The following is a 6,000-nucleotide window of genomic DNA, read 5'->3' as shown; positions in this document are numbered from 1 at the left end:
CCAGAGTAATATATCATATGGTCACCTGACTCAAAATGCCCCATGCCAGTCCATCTCATCTCTCCAATGCCTAATATGTCAATATTTATGCGTTCCCTTTCTTTCTTAACAATTTCTAATTTTCTTTCATTCATGGCTCTCACATTCCATGTACCAATCACTAGGGTCTGCTTACAATCCAGTTTTTGTCTCAGAGGCATGGAGGTCGAAGTTCACTTGGTCCATTAGTCCTACGCATTTGCTTGACTCTGCTCTGGATACAGAGAGATGAAAAGCTGATTTTAGATAGCTGTTCAAATGCTTTTGAGAACTTACATGCTACACATCCAAGTAAGATATAGAACATTATATTTGTTGACTCTGTTACACCGACTGACCTGACATCCTCTGTGAGGCTCTAGTCAGAAGCTGCTATTCTCAGTGACTCGTTCTCTCAGGGTCTGGTTATGGCTGAGAAGTTTACTAAATGTTCCCTCTATTTTCTCAACTGTATACAGGACTGTATTTACAGTACATATAAATATGTAGGTATAAATATCATCTGCAAGACTAGCTCATAATTATTCATCTTAACTGCCTTTATATCTATTTGCAGACTCTTTTTTTAATTACTGATAATGCAGGATTGTATATGTAATAGTATTTGTTCTGGGTAACTATTGTACAGCTTTCCACGTCTGCTTTACTGATATAGTCATAATTACTCCCTTGTTTTATATTATTTCAATAACTTTTAATAAGTTCAATATGTTTCTGTTGTCTAACCAATAATTTTCCCACTCTTACTCCCCCATCCCTGGTAATCATCTAAGCATTTTCTTTCTTTGTATAAGTTTTTCTTTCTCTTTTTATAACAGTAGTAGTAGTTGTCGTTGTTGTTGTTGTTAGGTGCCACCGAGTTGAGTGCAACTTAAAGTGACCCTATGAACAACAGATCGGAATCCTATCCTATCCTGTGCCATCCTCATCATTTCTGGCATATGTCAGCAAATTGCTGCAGTCACTGTATCATTTCACCTGGTGGAGGGTCTTCCTCTCTTTTGCCTCCCTGTCTGAGCATGATGTCCCTCTCCAAGGAATAGCCTACCCTGACAGCATGCCCAAAGTATGTGAGATGAAGGTTTACCTGCCATCTTTGCCTTCAAGGAGCTTTCTGGCTGCACTTTCTCCAAGATAAATATCAAATCTTTTTGCTGTTCTTTTGGCAGTTCATGGGATAGTCAGTATTCTTCTCCAAAGTCTTCACAAGGACTGTTCTCTTTTGTCTTCTTCCTCTGTCATATGTAGTCAAAGTCCAGCTCTCAGATGCACAACAAGGGATTGAAAAGACTTTTGCTTGAATCAGGTATTTCTTTATCTTCATACTGACATCATTGTTCCTTAGTAATTTGAAGTTGTTTTTAAGTGCCTTAAATTGGCTCCAATTCAAAACTACCCTATGTACAAGAGAACAATATTTGCTTGATAATATGTCATCTTCACATCAATTCAATTATCTTTTTTTTTAAAAAAAAAAGGCACAAGTATGGATTTCTTTAAGCCAGTATGTCAAGTAGATAATTTCCAAATTTCTTGGCACAGTTGAGAGAGCACTGCAAGCTGCATGTATGTTAAAATATCTCAATTGACAGTGTCAGTTCCTAGGGCCTTAATGTTTGTCTTCAGTGGACTTCCTCTTTCAATGTCATTGAATCTTAATCAATTGTAAACTAGTTCTTGAATTGTTGGATGTCCATCAATTCTTTTTAGTATGGTGACTATTTGTTCTTTCAGTCTTCTTTTGATGTTTTCTGCATCCTTCAATATTTTGCCTAAAGAATCCCTAAGTCTTACAACTCAAAATTTTAATTCCTATTAAGTTATTCCTGCTTGAGAAATTCTGAGTATGCTCCTCCTTTTTTTCCCTGCGTCCAGACCTTTGCACATTTTATTATAATACCTTGGATAGGTTCAATCTGAGCTATAGCCACACCAGCAAATGAAAGTCCTTCATTGTCTGAACACTACAATCCCATAATTAAAGTGGACTATCTAAAAAGAGGGAGAGAACTATGGTAGGTTTATGGTAAGGAGTTGGACGGCCAATTCAAAGACACATGATTTGAATCCACCGGCTGCTCTACAGGACTTGTTTCTTTTATGTGCTATCAAGTCAAGTACAATTCATTGTGACACCATGAACAACAGATGTAAATCCTGTCCTATGCTGTGCCACCTTCATCATTTCTGATGTACTTAAGCTTATCGTTACAAATACCATGTCAGTCTATCTTGTTGAGGGCCTTCCTATCCTTTACTGACCCTCCACATTTCCGAGAATGTTCCATTTTTCAAGGAATAGCCCCTCCTGAAAGTATGCCCAGTGTATGTGAGATGACTCTTTGCCATCTATTGAGCCTCCATGGAACACTCCACCTCGACCTTCTCTAAGGTACCTGTTTGTCCATTTAGCATTCCATGAGATAATCAGCACTCTTTTCCAACACCACTCAAAGGGATCAATTCTTCTTCTATCATTCTTATTCATTGTCTAGCTCTCAGATGCACAGCAGGCAATTAGAAAACTATGACTTGAATCAGATGCACCTGAGTCTTTGAACTAGCATAATTGCTCTTCAGGACTTTGGAGCCAACTTTTGCAATACAATAAGTCTCCTGATCTCCTAACTCCTGATACCAAGGATATTGATTGTGGAAAGAAATAAGGTGAAAGATGGGCAGTCTCCTCCCAGCTGATTTCTTGCTTTTGAAAATCTGCTAGAGTGTCTGCCATGATTTGTTCCCAACTCAGTAATACACTAGAACAACTATTTTGAGGGAGCTCTGGTGTTGCACATCAGAAATAAACCAGAAATCAAATGGTCAAATATCATATTTTCAATAATTTATTCATCGTAAATACTTTTCTGAAAAAACACAAATGATGACTTTACACACGGATCTCACTCACACACCTGATGGACTGCACAAGAATCAGACTGACTACACCTACAGAAGCAAACAGTGGAGAAGTTCAATGCTAACAGTCAAAACAAAACCAGGCCAGGTGCTGATTGTGAAATGGACCATCAATTACTTATGTGCAAGTTCAAATTGATAGTGAAAAGTATTAAAACAAGTCCGTAGGAACAAAAATATGATATTGAATCTATGCAGATTGAATTTAAAAGTCATCTGAAGAACAGGTTTGAAATACTGAAGACCAATGATTAAAGACCAAATGAGTTGGGGGAATGACGTCAGAGATGCCACTGTCCATGAAGAGAGCAGAAGTCAGTACAAAGACAGAAGAGAAAGGTAGAAAAATCAAAATTATGTTAGAAGAGACCCTGAAAATTGTGCCAGTGCATTAAGAATCCAAAATAAAGGCAAAGGATGATGAAGGTGAAAATAGAAATACCATTTGTCCCAGCAATTCCACTACTGGGAATGTACCCTAAAGAAACCAGAACTGCCACACAAGCAGATTATGCTCATACATGTTTATTGTGGCTTTGTTCACAATAGCAAAGAGTGGTAAACAACCCCAGTGCCCATCAACAAACGAATGGATAGAGAAGCCCTGGTATATTCACACAATGGAATACTACACTGCATTGAAAAACAAGGAACTCATGAAATATTATTCATATGGGTGACCCTGGAGGACATTATGCTCAGTGAAATATCTCAGTCACAAAAGGACAAATACTGCATAATGCCACTGTTGTAAAGTGAGACTGACATCAGGGTTGGGGGGAACTAAGAGGGGATAAACAATGTATACTGCATTGAAACAGATGAGGGAGAGAACTGTTTAGGAGGAATATATGATTAGGTATTATTGTCATGACAAGAGTCTAGAATGAAAACTGCACTGTAGAGTGGAGTCGGGGGGATTATTGTATAACAAGGAAATAGTTGGGGTTTTTTTCACAGAAAAAAAGTGAACTGGGGGAAGGGTGAGCGCAGAGGAAAATGTGCAACAATGAAAGATTGGAAATCCAAAGTCTCTGTAAACTTTCATTAAAATTAAAAAAATAAAACAAGGAAAAAGGAAAAAAGAACTGAACAGAATAGTTCAAAGGACAGTTCAGGAAGGCAAAACAAAGTGTTATAATGGAATGTGCAGAGAGCTGGCATTGGAGAATAAGATGGGAATAATTTGCTCAGCATTTCCCAAGCTGAAAGAGCCGAAAAACAAATTTAAGCCTCGAGTTGCAATACTGAAAGATGGTATGGGAAGAACCTTGGATGATTCAGGAAGCATTAAAAGAAGATGGAGGTATCCGATGATTTTTACCCTCCTCAATAAAAATTAAAAAGAAAGAAAACCAAAAAGAAGATGGAAGGAATACACAGAGTCCCTGTAATAAAAATAATTGGCCAACATTGAAAAATTTCAGGAAGTACCATATGATTAAGAGTCAATTGAATGATCCAATGCATTAAAAGAAGATGGAAAGAGTGTACAGAGTCATTGCAACAAAAGGAATTGGTGGACAAAGGAGAATTTCATGAAACAATGTATAAGCAGAGCCTGTGGCGATGAAGGAAGAAGTTCAAGCTGCTTTGGAAAAAATTGGCAAAAAACAAGGCCCCAGGAATTGGTGGCATACCGATTGACATATTTCAACAAACAAATGCTGCCCTGCATGTGCTCACTAATTGGACCAAGATATCTGGAGGACAACCACCTGGTCAATTGACAGGAAGAGATCTATATTTGCTCCCATTCCAAAGAAGGGTGATCAAACAGAGTGTGGAAATTACCGAACAGTATCACTGATACCACATGCAAGCAAGATTCTGCTGAAGATTATCCAGAAATGACTGGAATGGCACATTAACAGAGAACTGCCTGAAGTGCAGGCTGGGTTTAAAAGAGACCATACATAACACTAGGGATATTATAGCTAATGTGGCTGAAAGCAGGGAGGACCAGAGGAATGTCTATCTATGTTTCATTGGCTATGCAAAGGCATTTGACTGTGTAGATTACATTAAACTGTGGCCTACTCGGAGAAGAATGGGAATCCCAGAACACTTGATTGTGCTTATGCGAAACCTATACTTGGACCAGGAGATAGCTGTCAAAACAGATCAAGGAAACACTGCTTGGCTCAAAATTGGGAAGGGTGTCTATCAAGGATGTGTCTTGTCTCCCTGTCTTTTCAATCTATATGCAGAACAGATTATCCAGGAGGCTGGGCTCTATGAAGAGAAATGTGGCATCAGGATTGGAGGAAGACTCATCAACAATCTGCGTTATGTAGATGATACAATTCTGCTTGCTGAAATTGAGGAAGACATGAAGCACTTGCTGCAGAAGGTCAAGGACTGCAGCCTCCTATATGGGTTGAAGCTTAACATAAAAAAAACAAAGATTCTCATCACTGTGCTGATTGGCAGCATCATGATGGATGGAAAAGAGATTGAGATTTTCAATAGCTTCTGTTTCCTTGGCTCTACAATCAACATTCTTGGTACCAGCAGCCAGGAAATGAAAAGATGGAGAAGTCTGCTGTCAGATACCTCCCCAAAGTACTGAAAAGCAATGGTGTCACTCTGGAAACTAAGGTGCACTTGATACAGGTGATACAGGCCACAGTCTTTGCAATTACTTGCTATGCATCAGAAATCTGGACAATGATTAAGGATGATAGGAGAATTGATGCCTTTGAGATGTGGTGCTGGAGAACAGTATTGAATATACCATGGACTGCCAAGAAAACAAACAGATCATCCTGGAGAGGGTGAAGCCAGTAAGATTGGCACAGGATCGAGCAGGGTTTAGGTCTTTTGTACATGGCGTCACTATGAGTCACAGGTGACTCGACAGCACATAACAAAAACAACAATCATATGATTAAGAGCCAATGTTTATGAAGGAAGACGTTCAAGCTGCACTGAAGGCATTGGCAAAAAACAACCCCCAGAAATCTATGAAATATCATCCGACTTGTTTCAAATGAAAGATCCAGCCCTAGATGGGCTCACCAAACTATCCTAGGAAATTTG

The sequence above is a fragment of the Elephantulus edwardii genome, unplaced genomic scaffold (assembly GCF_000299155.1).
Source record: "Elephantulus edwardii isolate Elephantulus edwardi_28Jun2011 unplaced genomic scaffold, EleEdw1.0 scaffold00107, whole genome shotgun sequence".
Taxonomy (NCBI): Eukaryota; Metazoa; Chordata; class Mammalia; order Macroscelidea; family Macroscelididae; genus Elephantulus; species Elephantulus edwardii.
The sequence above is the reverse complement of the archived record's forward strand: the minus strand, read 5'-3'. Positions refer to the sequence as shown.